This window comes from Cynocephalus volans, chromosome 4, assembly GCF_027409185.1.
Source record: "Cynocephalus volans isolate mCynVol1 chromosome 4, mCynVol1.pri, whole genome shotgun sequence".
NCBI lineage: Eukaryota > Metazoa > Chordata > Mammalia > Dermoptera > Cynocephalidae > Cynocephalus > Cynocephalus volans.
Window position 1 is genome coordinate 43962369 of NC_084463.1, and position 19571 is coordinate 43981939.

General features: G+C 44.7%; 2 pseudogenes; one reads left to right on the forward strand and one right to left on the reverse strand.

The window, feature by feature from the left end:
- Positions 1-641: 641 nt before the first annotated feature.
- LOC134376077 (E3 ubiquitin-protein ligase TRIM17-like) overlaps positions 642-19571 on the reverse strand; it is a 640782-nt pseudogene continuing 621852 nt past the window's right edge.
- Positions 10130-17655, forward strand: LOC134374962 (kazrin-like; annotated as a pseudogene).

A 19571-nucleotide genomic window follows, 5' to 3' on the forward strand; every position in this document is an offset into this window, starting at 1 on the left:
AGGGGCGGCGGGGCAGGCTGGACCTGGCACGATCTGAAGACCGAGCAGCGGGATTTATTGCCAGATCAAGCTTGGCGTGCGGGAGCGCAGAGCCGGGGGACGGGGACTTTGGACTCAGCTGTGAAGACAGGTCGTGCCTGTCCGAGGTGGGAGGCTGGGCCGGGGGAGTCCTGCTCAGGTGCTGCCGCGTGGACAGGACGTCCAGGCAGCTGGACCCACAGTCCTGAGTGCGGGGAACCTGAGCTGGAGACAGGAAGGTTGGAGTCACTGGGATCACACGTGACCCTAGGAGATCGGATACGAATCCCCAGGGAAGGGAGTGTGGACGGAACAGAAAAGGATCCCAAGGGTCGAGCCAGGTGCTACTGCTGTCAGGATCCGGGAGGCCCGGCGGGCACGGGCGGAGGGATGCGGGCACTGGGGCGGGGGCACCGCAGCACGGGCTGCTCAGGGCGGGCCCGTGGGCTTGGACACGGGGGGACGTGGATGATGCTGCCCGGTGAGTCTAAAGAATCGCAATCGGGGCATCCTGGACATCCCGAGAGGGGATGGTTCGGAGGGGGGAGGAGAGCGTTTGTGCAAATGGAAATTCAAAGAAAAGCCAGGACATACCTGAGGAAGGACAGGTTGGGGGGCTTGTGCTACTGGGACTCGTACGAAGCCGCATCCAGGAAGACGGAGGAGACAAGGGCCTCAGCGGCCTCGCAGGCGCAGGTTTCCTCGGGGCCTGCAGGGGGCGCTGGGGTCTGCCCCGCTGACGGCACTGGGTGCACTGGGGGCGCACGTGGAAAGCAGTGGAACTGCAGACACGCGTAGCATAGGGAAGCGTGACGTTAAACCATTTTTAAAAAGGACTGTTGGAATGCAGAACGACATGGGGGGTGGGGCGCAAAAGGATAGAAACACGGAAGATTCTGCAATATTCTGCGTGAGACTATCTGTCAGTGTCCTGTAGGGAAGACAGTTTACACAGCCCACACCTTGAGGGACAGGAAGACTGAGGTATTTAATTCATTTTCTTTCCTTTTCTGGACAACTTTCAGGTCTCCTCTGCTGTAACCTTGCTATCCTGAGATGTCTTCGTGATGTGCACTGGTTTTAATAAATTGTTTTAATTTATTCTGCTGGCTGTCTGGAGTACCCATTTAACTGAGAATCTCATGCTCTATAACATAAATTGATTCCTCCCTGACATTTTCCTGTCTCTTTCTGTTATTACCAACAGTCAGGCACTGGACTTCTTCAACTGATGTTCTAAACTTCCTATTTTTTCCCACCAGTTATTGCCAATTCTGTATTTTAAGTTCTACATTTCCGTGTAGATTATATTAACTCTAAGTCCAATCCTCTAATATATTTTTTTTCTTCTTTTTTTTTCTTTCTTTTTTAATTGGTTATGAATATTCGAGGAGAACAAAGCTAATTGTCACCACTCATGCCCGAGAGGTGACGGCTAGATCCACACTGGCAGCATGCCCATGACCACAAATTGCAATTATACCCCATGACCCCCACCCAGTTACCCCGTCCTCCCTCCCCACCCCCTTCCCTCCACTCCACTTTGTAGCCCTCGCTGTGCTCCCTCCCTCTGCAAGCCCAACGCACCCTGTGGTCTTTCTTTCCTTCCTTCTTTCTCTCTTAGCTCCCACTTATGAGCGACAACACGCAATATTTTTCTCTATGCATCTGGCTTATTCACTCAACAAAAGTTTCTCCCAACTCATCCATGTTGTTGCAAATAGCAGAATTTCATTCTTTTTTTATGGCAGAATAGTATTCCATGGTGTATATATACCACATTTTCCTTATCTATCATCCATCGATGGACATTTAGGTTGGTTCCATGTCTTGGCTATTGTAAGCAGAGCTGCGATGAACATGGGAGTGCAGGGATCCCTTCGGCGTGATGATTTCCATTCCTTTGGCGATATATCCAGAAGTGGGATTGCTGCATCGTATGGAAGATCTGTAGTTGTTTGAGAAACCTCCATACTGTTTTCCATAGTGGTTGGACTAATTGACTGTCCCACCAACAGTGCAGGAGCATTTGCTTCTCTCCACACTCTCGCCAGCATTTGTTGTTCTCCGTTTTTTTGACTATAGCCCGTCTAACTGGGGTGAGGTGATATCTCAGTGGGTTTTAATTTGCATTTCCCTGATGACTACTGATGTTGAACTTTTTTCATGTACATATTGGCCATTTGTAAGTCTTCCTTTGAAAAATGTCTGTTCAGCTCCTTTGTCCTTTTTTTAACTGGGTTGTTTGTGGGTTATTTTTTGTTGTTGTTGTTTTTACTGTGTACTAGCTTGAGTTCCTTGTGTATTTTGGATATTAATTTCTTGTCAGATGCATAGTTAGCAAAAACTTTTTCCCAATCTCTAGATTGTCATGTCACTCTGTTGATTGTTTCTTTTGCTGTGCAAAAGCTTTTAAATTTGGGATAGTGCCATTTGTTTATTTTTTCTTTTGTTGCCTGTGCTTTCAGGTCCATGTTTATAAAGTGTGTGCCCAAGCTTAATTCCTGAAGTGTTTCACCTATATTTTCCCTTAGTAATTTTACAGTTTCAGGTCTTAGATTTAAGTCTTTAATCCATTTTAAGTTGATTTTAGTATTTAGTGAGAGGTGCATACAGTTTCATTCTTCTGCATATGGATATCCAGTTTTCCCAGCACCACTTGTTGAAGAGGCAGTCTTTTCCCCAATGTAGATTTTTGTTGCATTTGTCCAATACCAGATGGCTGTAAGACTGAGGGTTGATTTCTGGGTTCTCAATTCTGATCCACTGGTCTATGTCCCTCCACTGAGACAGGGGCAGAGCCAGAGAGGGGTCTGGCTCATCAGGGCAGCATCTCCTACCGGGGGCTGGGGTGGCTTTGGCTTGGCCAGGACAAGGGGGTGAAGTCACGGGTCGGCGATCACCCAAAGAACCTCAGGAAGTGCTTGCAGGGGTGGGTTGAGCCACCTCCTGCTGTCATTCCTGGCTTTCCTCTGGTGGGATGACCTGGGGGGCCTGGGATGTGGAATTTTTTGTTGGGTCCCTCGTGACTTGGTGGGGCAGAGGGGCTGCGTATGTGTGTTGAGTTCTTGCCTGCCCTCCTCCCGATTTTCCTTCCTTCCTCCAGGCCTCATTCCCTCCCTCATTTTGGTTCATTCAGACCTAGTAGAGACATTATCCTTTTCCCAGGATGGCTACCCAAGTGGTGGGGAGAGAAGATGTCAGGCGGGAAAGGTTAGGGCCGACCGCCACCCCCAGCCCACCACACCACACCCTCAGAGGAGGTTCTGGGAGGCTGAGTGAACTGCCTTTTTTCTTCCTTCAGTGGACACAATCTCTTTGTCCCCTGCATCCCCACCCCGAGCCCTTTCTTGCCCACCTTCACCACCTCCACTGCAGGTGACCACGTACCTGCCCAGGAGGTCCTTCACATCCTGCAAGAGACAGGAAGGGAGGGAGGGGAATGGGCCGAGCTCTGGGGGTTCTCAGAGCTCCCTCCATCTCATCCACTTCTTAGGAAAAGACCGGTCCCCTCTGCCTGGCATTCCCTTCCCAGAAATTGAGCTCCACCCTCTCCCAGGCACTCCAGAGCCTTCCCTGCCGCCCCAGCCTCCCACATCCACCAGGTACCCAGGTGCTTGACCTAAGTGTAAACCATCCTCTCAGCCCACAGTAGGCTGCCCAGCACTCCTGTCCCTTCTAGGCAGGTGAGCAGTATATCCCAAGCGTCCTCTCCTGTCTCAAGTGGGTGCGGAGAAATGGGGGAAAGGGGTGCAACTGGATGCATTTTGGGGAGGGAGAGGGGCTGGAGTAACCGACCAAACCCCCTGGAGATTTTCTGGAGTTTCTGCAGGTATCCCAAGCACCATTGTTAATATCTCTGGCCTGGAAAGCTCCAAGGGATTTATATTTTCCAATGGCTATGTTTCTAGTTTCCAGAGCATAATTCTCACTCTTGGCATGGGAATCTCATGTGGGTGACTTGCCAAGGCTCTCTGCTCAGGAGAGTAGCCACCCAGCAGCCACAGAGGCACAGGACTCCAAATGGGGATTTTCTCTCCAGGGGGTCAGGAAACCAGCTTAGTGGTTATGAATGGGCTGCTTTTTAATAGAAGACAATCTATTACAGTTAGGGTGACTGGAGACTCTATCAAGGACAAACCTCACAGGCTGTCAGGACAACAGGCATAAGACTGGGACTGTCCCAGTCACTCTGCACTTGGTATTTGCTTTGGTTGTATAAATATGCATGTGTGTGCATCTAATGGCTTGCAGTATATGATGTATTTTTTTGCTATAGGTTTTAGTCACTCCAAATACTTGGATGAGCTGGTTATCGATGCACTGGGCAAAATGGCCCCCCTTCCACCACATTCCAGGGCCACAGCATACAGGCTTGTCCCTGGCAGGCTGGCCATCCACAACAACTCCCCACAGCCACCATGATCAGGTGCTGCCATGTGACTCACTCCTGCCCACAAAGAAATCATGGGCTGCTGGCCATCCAGGCCAGTGTGCCTTCCCCACACTGTGACAGTGAATCTATGTCCTACATCCCCTACCTGGATGCCAGGTGGGTTGGAGCTTATTAAGGGCTGACTTGTGCCCCCCACCCACCCCTGCCAAATTCATAGGTTGAAGCCCTTAACCCCCAGTGCTTCAGAATGTGACCCTATTTGGAGATAGGGTCTTTAAAAAGGTGATTAAGTTTAAGTGAATTCATTGGGGTGAGCCCTAATCCAATCTAACTGGTGTCCTTAAGTGGAGATTAGGCCACAGACACACACACACAGACAACCACTTAAAGACACAGTTAGAAAATGGCCATCTACAAGCCAAGGAGGGAGGCCTCAGAAGGAACCAACCCTGCCCACACCTTGATCTCAAACTTCCAGCCTCCAGAGCTGTGAAAATAAATGTCTATTATTTAAGCCACCCAGTCTAGGGTACTGTGTTACAGCAGCCCAAGCTAAGACAGAGCTTTTCCCTGCTGGGCTGCTTTTGTTCCCCAAGTTCAGCCCACCCACACCATGCCTGACCCAAGCTCACCTCCTCATGCCATTCCACCATGCCAGGACATTTAAACAGGTGAACCATGGTGATTAGATGGTACCTGACTGCACATGACCTGCAATCCCGGCCTGGCTCTGGCTGCCCACTGAGCCCCTCCGGCCTCACCTGTAGCATCTGGAGGGGTCCTGCTCACTGCTGTCCTCCAGCTGCAGCAGCAGCATCTCCAGGGAGTGGTTCTGCTGATCCAGCAAGGCCTTGCTCTTCTGAAGCCTGGCCACCATCTCCTCCTCCTCTTTCTTCAGGGCCTGGAGGAGCCTCCGCTTTTCCTCCACCAGGAAGAGGCCCATCTTCTCAAACTCCACCGTGATGCGCTCTCTTTGCTTGTTCACCTTGTCCTGTGGGAGCAGGAACCCTCTGGACATGAGCTGCAGCCCCTGCAAGGGATGCCACATCACCCCTAGTCCCCTGGTGACCCACAGAAGACCAGCAACCCTGGCCAGGGTTGGGAGCTTTACTTGGAAACGAAGGGCTTTGACAGAGGTCCCCCAATCCTGTCACTGTGGCATACCCCACTGAGCCCCAAATGGTAACATCCACACATCCAAACATCCATGTGCCCTTGCTCTGAAGGGGTTCAGAATGTACCACCCAAAAACATACCACTTGGGCATGTTAGACAAAATGTATGGGAGACCATTATTTTGCACTAGGCTGCAACAGACCAGACCAAACCAGAAGGGAGTCACTCTTGCTAAGAGCCATATGATCAAACTATGCTTTGAAATGGACCAGTTTTCAAAACACCAAAACCAAAACCAAAAGCAAAAACAAAGACAAACAAACAAACAAAAAACACCTCAGGATGGAGCGGGCCGGTTAGCTCAGTTGGTTAGAGCACGGTGTTGTAACACCAAGGTCAGGGGTTCATAATCCCCAGACTGGCCAGTGGCCAAAACAAACCAAGCCATGAGGGTCACAGCAACCAGTCAGAGGGGGCCCAGCTTACCTGAGCCGGCATGATATTAAAGTCCCCTCTGTTTTAATCCGATAAGGAAAGTAACTTTGAAATGGCCTATCTGATTTTTGCTCTTTTTCTCTGCTTTCTTCAGCTTTTTCTGCCTGTAGAGCCCACCGCCTCTGCTCAAGTCAGCACAACTGACCAACTCCAGAATTCCAAGTAAAAGCCAATTCGATGTCTAAACTAAATTTATTATAATTTTGTCTTTTGATGGGCATAAGGATTAGGTAGAGCTAAAAGCCATCAAGAACCAGCAAGCCTCTTTACTTCCCCTTAAATGCCTAAAAAATTAAAGTATAAATATCCCCCTTTGAGAAGGAAATCTCTATTAGTCAAGGTGTCCACACCAGAAGAGAGCTACTTACAAGGATAACTCAACGACCGAGAGACTTTCATCTGGATACACCCCACCCTTATTCACCACAGTCTCCTCCTCTTACAAACCTGCCTCCCTGCCCAGAGGCCCCAAACCCTATTCCTTTGTGGAACCTAAAATGGGACAGAAGCCTCCATCTCCTGGCTGTCTCCTCAAGTCTGATTTTTGTGGGTTTCTCCTCCACACCCAGTATGTGCATACATAAAAAATGGTCTTTTTCAGTTTAATTCTCAGGCCTGCCACAAAACCCAGAAGGATAGACATAGTAACTAAAAAATCTGACCAGGTCAGCTGAATTGCAATGCTTTGGGAAATCCAGGATAAGTCAATAGTCACATGTGCATTGCCTGGATAATGTTATCAGAAGACCATTTCCAGACATAAGGACACCCAAAATGTAATAAAATAACCTAGAATGCTTCTTGTAACCCTAACCCCAGATTCCTGCATGTGGGACATAGTCTGGTAACAATCCAAAATCTGTATATGATGGTACTTCAAACAGTTTGTGGAAAACTAGAATTAAAAGGTGCCCAGGAACTTTTTGAAGTTCCCTCGTATGTGTACTAGCCAATAGAAAAACTGATGTAATGATAAGGGAGGCTGTCCTCTTGTCTCCTTTCATTCTCCCCCTTTCTTGTGATTATAAAATGCCATTCTTTGCTGGTCCCCCTAGGAGTGCATTTCTCAGGGCAACCTGATCTATGCATTTCCCCAGTTGCAATCATCACATTGGCTTGATAAAGCCCATGCTCTATATGTTCGGCCTCAGTTTCTTTTAGGCCAACAGAAGAGACATTTTTCCTCCCCTGAAGCTCCCTGTTGGAGACAGGAGGAATCCTATGGCAGCATTGAATGGGGACAGGATGTGGAAACTCAGGAAGATGCAGCGGTGACAGGAAGGACAGCTCCGGCACTCACCTGCCACTTGGCTAAGGTCTGCTCCTCCTTGGCCTGGAGCTTCTGCATCATCTTCATCTCCTCCTGAAGATATTCCATGTCCTCTGCCAGCTTCAGCTGTGGGATGCACAGGACCGCAGGATTTGGGGCCAGTGGTTCCCTCAACCCCCACCCAAATCTGGACTGTGCTCTCTGAAATGACATCCACCCCAGACACACACCTAAGAGGTGTAGGGGATCAGAACACATCACCCCAAAATATGCCACTTTGGCATAAGGATTATTTTGAGCTAAAGGCCTTAAAAAAGGAAAAAGAGCCAGCATGAGATTCTCTCTGACTCATCAAAGGCGGGAAGTTGAGGCTGAAAAAAATCTATACAAACCTTGTTAAACAAACCCCTCTCCTCCTCGTCTCTTCACCCAATTAACTACCCTAGCCCAAGCCTCTTTGCCTTGTCACTTGTCACAATTTTCTCCTTTGTCCAACTCCATGTACGAGTGTTTGATTCTAACACGCTTCTTTGGGCCCTCATACCCTTAGGAAGGGCTCCCTAATTTATTTATGTTACACTAAACTTGAATAAATTTGCATGCTTTTCTCCTGTTCATCTGTCTTATGTCAGTTTAATTCTCAGGGTCAAGCAAAACACATTGCAATATGGTAGAAGCAGAGAGAGCAGAGCAGAGACTAACCTCTCATGTGCTCTACTTTTAAAGTCCTCAGAACCATGCCCCTGGCCGCTATTATTAGTCCATTCACTAGGGTGTGTTCCTACAATCTATTCAGCTCTTCAAGGCTCCGCCTGTCAATTATCATCATAGGATCTCCCACCCTCAACAGTTAGAATGGGGATTAAGCGTCAGTGAGGTTGGGGTGGGGGGCATCCGATCTACAGCAGTTCTTAAACTACACATAGAAGGTATGTGCCTCAGTACAATAAGGGCCATATATGGAAAATCTACAGATAATGTTTTGTTGAATGGGGAAAAGCTGAAATCCTTTCCTGTTATATCAGGAGCAAGACAAAGATACCCACTTTCTCCACATCTATTCAACACAATACTGGAAGTCCTAGTCGGATCAATGAGACAAGAGAAAGAAATAAAAAGAACCCAAGACGGACAGGAGGAAGCCAAACTGTTTCTTTCTGCCGATGACATAATCTTATATATAGGAAACCCTAAGAGACTCTCCAAAAAAAAATTTAAGAACTAATAAACGAATTCAGTAAAGTTACAGGATACCAATCAACATACAAAAGTAGCATTTCTATATACTAGTAGTGAACTATCTGAAAAAGAAATTAAGAAAACAGTTCCTTTTAAAATAGCTACCATAAATATACTTAAAAATAAACTTAACTAAGGAGGTGACAGATTTCTACAATAAAAACTATAAAACTTTGAAGAAAATATTGAAAAGGACTGAGATAAATGGAAAGATATCCTGCGTTCACGGTTTTGAAAAATTCATTTTGTAAAATGGCCATTCCACCCAAAGGGATCCACAGGTTTAATGTAATTCCTATCAAAATACCAATGATATTCCTCACAAAAAAAGGGGGGAAAACCCTAAAGTACATATGGAAACAGAAAAGGCCCTCAAATAGCCAACGCAATCCTGAGAAAAATGAACAAAGATGGAGGCATTATACTACTTGAATTTAAAATATGTTACAAAGCTATAGTAACCAAAACTGCATGATATGGGTACCAAAACAGACACCTAGATTAATGAAACAGGATAGAGAGCCCAGAAATCAATTTATGCATCTACAGACCACAGATCTTTGACAAAGGTGCCAAGAATATTTGCTGTAGATTGAATGCCACCCCCCCCCTCCACTAACATCAATGAGATTTCAACCCCAGTGTAAATGTTGAGGGAGGGAAATTCCATTATGGTAATTAAAATGTGGGGACTTGAAGAAGTGATTAGAGTGTAGGACCATGTCTAGTGAGTGGATTAAAAATGGTAGTCATGGGCATGGTTCTCAGGGCTCTAAAAAGAAAGTGCATGAGGAATTATCTCTCTGCTCCACCATTTCTGCCAGTGAGACCTCTGTGTTGCTGTAAAGCCACCCCCAAAGAAGGCCCTCACCATAAGTGTTCCATGGCCTATGGGCTTCCCAGACTATAAAACTCTAAACAATAAATTTTGGTTTTGTAAAAGTTACCCAGTTCCAGGTATTTTGTTATAAGTGACAGAAATGGACTAATACAATATATATATATATATATTCAGGAAAAGAAAGTCTCTTTAATAAATGGTGCTGGGAGAACTGGATACCCACATGCTGAAGAATGAGACTATACTCCTACTTGTCAACATATACAAAAATCAAATCAAAATGGATTAAAGATTTACATGTAAAACTCAAACTGGTGAAACTACTGGAAGAAAACCTAGGGAAAATGATCCCCTATGGAAACGACATGGAGTTGGGCAAGAGATTTTTCAAAATAAGTCTTCAAAAGCACAAGCAATAAAAGCAAAAGTAGACAAGTAGGATTATATCAATCGAAAAAGAATTCCCATACCAAAGGAAACTTTTAACAGAGTAAGGGGACAATCTACACAATGGGGGAACATATTTGCAAACTGTACATCTGACAAGGGGTTACTATCAAGAATACATAAGGACTTAGCAAAAAACCAAATGACCCAACTGAGAAATGGGCAAAGGATCTTAATAGGCATTTCTCAATAAGTACATCTCAGAAGACACACAAGTGGCCAACAGGCATATAAAAAAAAATGCTAAACATCACTAACCGTCAGGGAAATGCAAATCAGAACAAGATATCACCTTGCTCTTGATACAATGGCGAGTATCGAAAAGACAAAGGACAAAAGAAAACTAGATTTGATGAGGATGTGGAGAAAAGCACACACTTGCACACTGTTGGTGGGAGTTTAAACCAACACAGCCTCTATGGAAAACCATATGGGGGCTCCTCAAAATATTAAAACTATTACTACAATTCTTCTAGCAATCCCACTCGTGGGTATATACCAAAAGGAAATGGTATGTTGAACAGGTATCTGCACTCCGATGTAAACTACAGCACAATTTATAATAACCAACATATGGAATCGACCTAAGTGTGCCACCAATGGATCAATAGATTTTAAAATGTGGTGTTTATATACAATGGATTATTATTCGGCCATAAAAATAGAATGAAACCTGGTCATTCAATGCAATATGGAGGAACTTGGAGGACAGTACGTTAAGTGAAGGAAGCCAAACACAGAAAGACAAATAGCATATGACCCCTCACTCCTTTGCAGAATCTTTAAAAAAAAGAAGTTGATAGTATAGAGGCAGAACATAGAACAGTGGTTACCAGTGACTGGGGAAGTTGGGTGCGGGGGAACAGGAAGGGGTTGGCCAATGGGGAGAGAGAAGTTCTGTTGTTCCATGGCACGGTAGGGTGACTATGATTAACAGTTAAGTTTTGTACATCACTTGATACGTGTATGTTTTCACCACCCAAAACGATAAGCGCATGAGAGGAGTAAGACATAACCACAGTGACCCGATTATTATACAACATGTACGTATCAAAGCATCAGATCGTACCCCATAAATAGTATAATCACAATGTCAATAAAATTTCTTTAAGGATGATAAAAATGTGAGCAATTTTTATAATACAAATCAACTTAAAGCCACATAAGGTGCGGCTACACGTCTATGAGAATGGCTAAAAGCCAGGGGTCGGGGCCGGGCCGAGCGGCCAGCCCTCGCGAGCCCGGAAAAAGCGAGCGGAGAAGAGCCGAGGCCTGGAGCGGTTCCCACGGGAGAGGCTCCGCAGCCGAATTGCTCTCGTGCGGCGGGCGGGCGGCTGCGGATCCCCCAGCGTCAGGAGGGCGGGGGAGCCCTGGTCCGGCACCGGAGGGCGGGCGGGCGGGCGGCGGGGGCGGTGCTCCCCTGAGCCCCCTGGCGGTGGCGGACCCCGGGACTGTCACAGGCGCCGACCATGGTTGTCTGCCGCACCGCCGCGGGCAGCGTCCCCCTCCCCGGCACGCGGCACGCCGGCGGCGGACTCCGGCACCTGGGGCGCATCGGCCAGCTCAGGGCACAAGGCGAGCGGGCACCTTCCTGCGCAGCTGGAGCAGGTCCCGCGCGCTCCCCCGGGGCCGGCAGCCTCCGAGTCGTGCGCTCACGCGGCGGGGCCCTGCGATCGGCCCGCGCCCGGCGACTGCGGTTCCTGCGGTGCGTCTGCAGCCAGCCTGTGCTCTTGCGGGAAGAAGTGTCACCTCCAGGAAGAAGGTCGCCTTCTCTGGCAGATCAAGGAGATGCTGGCGGAGGACCTGGGAGAGTCGCAGGGCGGCACGTCCTTTGAGGTCCTCTCGGCCTCGGCGCTCAGGATCCAGCCTGCCCAGAAGGAACAGGAGGCAGCCAGCGGCAAAGAATCCTTGCAGGACATGAAAACGATCCAACGCCCTTAGAGCGTGAGAAGAGAGACCTGGTGAGCCAGATGCAGCAGCTGTGGGCCGCGCTGGAGAGCCACGAGGAGCAGCTCGGCGACTTCATCTGCAGCTACCAGCAGCACCTCAAGGAGAGCGAGGACGCGGTCAAAGCCCTGGCCAAGGAGAAGTGGGAGCTGCGGCGCCACTGCAAGGAGGCCCCAGACCACGCCACTGCGCTGCGTTCCCAGCTGGACCTCGAGGACAACCGGATGAAGGAGCTGGAGACCGAGCTGCCCATCGCCAAGCAGTCCTTAGCGACGCCGACCGGGGATGTCCCCCAGCGGCATTCAGTCCCCATGCTGGGCGACACTGTGCTCAAGGGCAGCCGGGAAAGGGCGGTGCAGGCGGACCTCAGCTGAGCGCAGACATCCCACAAGGTCAGCACACTCCCTCCCACTCACCGTTCTCGCCCCCACCCCCTCAGCACCCTGCAGACCAGCAAGCGATCAGAGTGAGCACCTGCCACTCCCGGCAGCCCTCCGCCATCTGCAAGGCGTCTGCCACCGAAGGCGACCTGTCGTCCACACCGAGAGACGTCACCTGCCTCCATCATGTGTGGGAAGTGTCTGTTCCACCTTGTCTCCTGTTACAGGTAAGAGGGCCCTGGGAGTCACCTGTGGTCTTCAGTTGTAAAGCATTTGACAGGCTTTTCTTGAGTTCTCTCTCTGCTTTCTTCTCCCTGAATCTCATGGGACGTCTGTAACCTGCAGCTCCCCACCCCAGCCACGTGTGCAGATGTGTCTGATAATTCCCACGATAGCCTACAAGTGACTGGGAGATTTTCGGGGAGGCATTTGAGCACAATCACAGGCAACCAAGGTGTGGAACCTTTAGGTTTTTAATTCAGTTAAGTCAGTTTTCTAAATGGTGTCAGATAAGGGCCCAACTTTATTCTTTTGCACATGAATATCCAGTTTTCCCAGCACCATTTGTTGAAGAGACTAGTCTTTCCTGATTTTGTAGTCTTGCCTTTTGATGAGGATTATTTGACCATATATGAGGGTGCTTCAGTTATCTTTTAATTCTATTTTTTCCACAAATTTTTGAAGTACCCTCGTGTGAGATTTTATTTCTGAGCTTTCCATTCTATCCCATGTGTCTCAATGTCTGTCTTTGTGCAAGTTTCACACTGTCTGGATTACTGTAACTTTGTGATACATTTTGAAATCAGAAAGTGTGAGGGCCAATGATTTGCTTTTCGTTGTCACATGTGGTTTGATTATTTGGTGTCCTTTGATATTCCATGCACATTTTAGGATTTTTTTCTCTATTTCTTAAAAAGAAAACACCACTGGCATTTTGATAAGGATTGCTTTGAATCTGCAGATTGCTCTAAGTTTTATGAACATTTTAACAATATTAATTCTTTCAACCTGTGGACATGGATACCTGTCTATTAATTTGTTTCTTTAATTTCTTTGGCAATGTTTTGTAGTTTTCTACAAGCACACATTTCTACCCCTTGGTTGTTTTTTTTTTAATAAGCATTTTACTCTTCTTCATTCTATTGTAAATGTGATTGTTTTTTCTCTTTTTAAAAATTAACTAATTAGCTTTATTGACAAAAATTGTACATGTTTATAAAGTTTTAAAATATGTACACATTGTGGAAAGAAAAAAAATCCAAACTAATTAACATATGTATTACCTTACATATTTATCATGTTTTATGGTGACAGCTTTTATAATCTACTCTCCTAGAAATTTTCAGGTATAGAATACATTATTGGTGACTATAGTCACCATGTTGTACAACTATATATACATATATGTACTGAAATTACTCCTTCTCTCTATCAGAAATATTGTATCCTTTGACCAACAGGTCTCCATCTGCCACCTCCCCTCTCCCCCAGGTAACCACCATTGTCCTCTGCTTCTGTGAGTAAGACTCTTTTGGAGTCACTTATAAGTGAGATCATGCAGTATTAGTCTTTCTGTGCATATTTCACTTAGCATAATGGCCCCCAGGTTCATCCACTTTCTTACAAATGACAGGATTTTCTTTTTCTTTTTTTAAGGCTGAAAAGTATCCTGCTGTTTATATATACCATATTTCTTTGTTTATTTAGACCTGATGGACATGTAGATTAACCTCATATCTTGGCTATTGTGAATAATACTGCAATAAACACAGGAGTACAAATATCTCTTTGTCATACTGATTTCATTTATTTTAGATGCACATCCCTGTGTGAAATTGCTGAATCATATGGTAGTTCTATTGTCTGGCTAGGCCACCACACCAGTTGCGGGGCTCTTTTACCTGCTGGTAATCCTGCACTGACTGGGCCGACTGTTGAGCTAGGGCTGGGTCTGGAGCTCCCAGACCCCTCAAGCCCATTCACAGACTGGGCCACGAACCCTTCTCACATGCCAGGCTGGGTTCCCAGACCCCTCACACACCAGGCCAGGTCACCAGACCTCTTCATGCAGGTCTGTGACCTAGATAACAAGCCAAAAGTTCCTTGCATCCATAGGTTTGGAAAAGCATGGCTGCACCGGGCAGATGCCCAAGGCCGATGCCCACCTAACTGCTTTACTCAAACTCTCTCTCAACTCTCTCTCTCTCTCTCCACCTCTCTCTTTTCTCTCTCTCTTGCTCTCTCCCTCCCCCTGAGGAACACAATAGCAACAAAACTAAAAAGATACACTGGTGTGCATGTGCACGAACTCCACCCACCCATCTATACCCACACCCACACACACAATTTGCTCACAAAGAATGCTGAACCACACCCAACTGGACCCAAGGTGAGGGCCCTGACCAAACTATTCTATTTTCCCCACATCTATTTTTAATATTTTTGAGGAATGTCCATACTAATTTTCATGATACCTTTACCAACTTACATTCCCACACACAGTATACAAGCGTCTGCTTTTCTCCATTCCCATTCCAAGTGTTTTATTTCTTTCTTTTTAAATAATACCCATGCTAACAGCTGTGAGGTCATATCTATTAGCTGCATCTTTGCCTTTCTCTGATGACTAGTGATGTTGAACGTTATTTTTTCATATGCTTGACATCCTTTATATATCCTGTTTTGTGAATATATTTTCAAGAGGTTTTTTCCCCCCACTCCTTTTAATTGGGTTGTTTGTTTTCTTGCTGTTGAGTTCAGTTTCTTATATATTTTGGATATTAACCATTTATAAAATGTACGGTTCCCAGATGCTTTTCTTATTCTGTAGGTTGTCTCTTTATTCTGTTGATTGTCTCCTTCATTTTACATAAGCTTTTTAGTTTTATGAAATCTCATGTGTCTATTTTTACCTTAGTTGGCTGTGTTTGAGGGATCATGTCCAAAAAATCTTTGCTCAGGCTAATGTCATGAAGCTTTTACCCTGTGATTTCTTCTAGTAGTTGTACAGTTTCAGGTCTGAGGTTAAATTCTTTGATTTATTCTAGGTTTATATTTATAAACATTATAGATATGGGGTAAAATATGGCCCATTTTTATTTTTCTGGATGTGGATATTCAGTGTTTCTGACACTGTTAAAGAAGCTGTTCTTTACCCATTGTGTGTTCATGGCATTTTGGTCAAAAATCAATCAACCATAAAAGTATGGATTTATTTGGGGCTCTCTATACTCTTCCACTGGTCTATACATCTTTTTCTATGCTAGTGCCATGCTCTATTTAATTACTGTATCCTTACATTATATTTTCAAATCAGGTCAGGTGATGCCATCAGCTTTGTTCTTTTTGCTCATCTGTTTATCTATTTGGGGTCTTTTGTGGTTCCATACAAATTTTGGGATTTTTTTTTCTATTTATGTGAAAAATGGCATTAGAATTTTGATAGAGATTGCATTGAATGTGTAGATCACTTTAGGCATCATTTATATTTTAGCAATATTAATTCTTCAAAATAATAAACACCAAATATTTCCATTTATTTTTGTCTTTTTCAATTGCTTTCATCAATTTTTTATAGTCTTCTGTGCACAGATATTTCACCTCCTTGGTTAAATTTATTTCTCAGTATTCTTTCTTTCTGACTTGGATCTTTTTTTTTTCTTTTTCTTACTTAAATTTTTGGCAAGGACTTCCAGTACTATTGTAAATAGAAGTGAAAAGAGTAGGTATTCTTGTCTGTTTCTGAACTTGGAGGAAATCTTTCAAGTTTTCACTATTGAGTATGATGTTAGAATTACCTTGTCATAGATTGCCTTTATTCTGTAGAAGTACAGTTTTCCTAATTTAAATACCTAATTTACTGAGCTTTTTGTCATTTGCTGAGAGCATGTTCAATTTTGTCAACTGCTTTTGTTTTTTGTATCTATATGATCACATAGTTTTGTATTTTATCCCATTAATGTGGTAGATCACATTTACTGATTTGCATTTATTAAAACACGTTTACCTCATAGAAATAAACCTAACTTCTTCATGGTGAATAAATCTTTTACTGTGCTGTTGAATTCAGTTTCTTAGTATTTTGCTGAGGATATTCTGCATCTGAATTTATGAGTGAGATTGGCCTTAATTATTTTTCTTGCAGTGTTCTTGTCTGACTTTATGTAAGGTAATACTGGCTTTCTAATGTGAGATCAGAAGTGTTCCATCCTGAATGTTTCGGAAAAATTTGAGAAGAATTGATATTAGTTCTTCTTTAAGTGGTTGGTAGAATTTAACTCTGAAGCCCTTGGGTTCTTGGCTTTTATTTAATGAGAATTTTAAAATTATTATTATTACTACTACTACTACTACTACTTACTCAACCTCCTTACTTGTTATTGTTCTGTTCAGATTATCTATTTCTTCATAATTTAGTCCTTGAAAATTGTATGTGTGTAAAAATGTAATAGTTTATTCTAGGTATCCATTTTGTTGCTCTAAACTTCAGGAGAGTAGTTTCTTGGTTTTTTTTTTCCTCTGACATCAGTTGTAATGTATTCTTTCACTTTTTATTTTGTTTATCTGTGTCCTTTCATTTCTTTCTTATTAACCTAGATAAAGTTTTATCAACTTTGTTTATCTTTTAAGAAAACAAACATACATCATAGTTCTGTTGACCTTCTCTATTGTTTTATTAGTTTCTATTTTATTTCCTTCTCTGTTTATTTTTGATATTTCACCCCTTCTTTGGGGAAATATCAAACTTAGGGCTTTGTTTATTCTTACTTTTCTAGTCCTCCAGTGGTAATATTAGGTGGTTCTTCTGAGGTTGTTTTTTAATGCAGATATTACTACAAACTTTCCTTTACAACTGCTGTCCTGATATGTCATGTCTCCTTTTTTGTTTTTCTCATAATATTTTTATTTGTTTGTTTGTTAATTAATTAATTAACTTATTTATTTATGTTTTGATTTACACTTTGACCTACGAGTTGTTCTGGAGCATGTTGTTTAGTTTCACGTATTTGCGAATTTTTCTTTTTCATTATGAGTTGAATGTGTCCCTCCAAATTTTATATTGAAACTTATCTCAGTGCATTTCATTAAGAGGTGGGTCCTTTAGGAGATGATTAGATCATGAGGCTTCTTTCCTTATGAATGGTATTAAGACTTTTATAAAAGGATCTCTTCATACACTGTTCGGCTGTTTTTTTGTCTTCTGTCTTTGCTATGGGATGTCAAGCTTAAGGTACTGTCTTGGAAGAAGAGATCCTTACCATAAATATTTTGGCTGTGTCCTACATGTTTTATTCTTGTGGCCGGATGCCCAAGCCCTGCGAATCGCTTCAGGCCGCAGCGGCAACCGCAAGGGACAGGTACTGAACCGGTGCCCAAGTGCGCTGTTCCCGCCGGATCCAAGCCTCGCCTCGCCGAGCCTCCACGCACGCGCGTCCGGTGCCCTCAGCCCGCGCAGGCGCGCGAGCGCTCACACGGCTTCGCGCAGGCTCAGGGCCGCATCTGCTGAGTACGGTTCTTTGCGTAAACGGTTCTCCGCTGTAAACGGCCGTTTCTCGCCGTCCTGCAGCCTCCTGCAGCTCCTCAGGTGGGCGGCGGCGCTCGCCTGGGCCTCGTCCTGTGCCCAAGCGCTTCCGCCTGTGCCTCGGCGTGGTCCGCCCGGACGAAGAGGTGATGAGCTGTCCTCTCCCCAAAGTCCCAAGGGCTGGGGGACTGAGGTGGGATGAGGCCTGCACCGAGAAAGGGACAGAAGGAGCAAGGTAGGGAGCTGGGGGACGGTGGTGCCTAGAAGGGACGGTTGGGGGAGTAGAGGGATGGTGGGGACCCTATGCGGAGGGTGGCGGCCATAGAAAGGATGGTCACGTGGCCTTATTAGTGCCAGCAACCTGGCCAAGGTCCATCTGGTTGACATTTATCATGTTTATGAAAATTTCTACATGTGATTGTGAAGTTCTGTTGATTGTAATTGGCATATAGTTCGTTCTTTCTCTCCTACATCAATACGTTAAAAACATCTTGAGTTCTGGGGGATTACACGTAACAGAGTTTGATGCAGGGCAAATCAACAAAAACTTACTGGTTTGAAAAACAACCATTTTATCTCTTTGTGATTCTGTGAGTCAGCATTTTTGGCTGGGCTGAGCTGGGCAGTATCTATGCTGGTGTCACATGGGAGCACAAGTGAGGCATTAGGCTTCGGGTTCCTTGACTGAGGCTGGTTCCTTAGGAAGACTTCACTCACGTGTCTGGTGGTTTGTGCTGGCTCTTGCATAGGGCATGTGTTTCCAACAGGCATGCCCTCGGGCTTCTTCCCCAAATGACAGTATTCCAAGAAGGCAAACTTTGTTGTGCAACTGCTTTTCAGAACTATGATCATATCCCTTTTACTCGTGTCCCATTGACCAAAACAAGTGAAATGGCAAAGCCCGGGGTCATTGTAGGAGGGAACTACATGAAGGTGTGGATACAAGGTGACGTGTCATTGGGAACCATTACTGGAAAAGTGTGCTGCAATTAATATACATTATGTGCACTTTTTTCCTATAAATCATGGGCCAAAAATGTTAGTTTGCAGATGCTTTTCTTCCATGAAGTTTAGGTCTATAAAAGCAAGAGGTGTTCTAGTGGCTATACTATTGTTAGAGTCCTATATAGTACATATGTATTAATAGGAACATAGTTAATACCACCCAAGTATTTCTCTATAAAGTCAATTTTAATGAGGGCATAATGTGCCTTTTTTTGATGTAGTGTAATTTATTCAACCATCTTTAAAATTTTTAAATTATTTCTTCACAGTAACATTAATTGTTACCAAATCACTAGCAAGTCAATATTTTCACTAACCTAAGGATAAATCGTGTGTTTAATCTCTACCAATGAATAGAATTGTGGGTGCTCTTTTGATGAGGTCTTTCCTGCCCTTGCTTGTGTGTAAGCGACACTTGCCCCACAGCCAACCTTATTTCGTTTTGTTTTTTCCAGCTATTGTGTAGAGCACTTTGCACAGCAGACTCTAGGAGCAAGTGTCACCATTTCTCTCATGACCGCCTCCATTCACCTTCTCTTCGAGGTACAATTCCAGAGTCCTCTATGTGTTTTCAAGAGCAAAGAAAATGCGTACATCTCTGGTAAGTTGTTTATTTATTCCTCAGCTTGTTTTACATTTTATTTTAGGAGCTTTATAAGAGTTTAATTAAAAATGGAGAAATGTAAACAAAATTCAGCATCAGAGAAATACACATAAGCAGGATAAAGTTGACATGTTGATAAAGGCAGGTTACAAGGCCTTACGGCCATCTAAGTTATATGTAAATTGGTCTCTGGTCTTTCTGATACCATGGCAAAAAGACACATTTATTATATGATTGGAATTGACCCTAAGAGGAGAATGATAGAGTTTGGACGTGTTTTCCCCACCAAAAC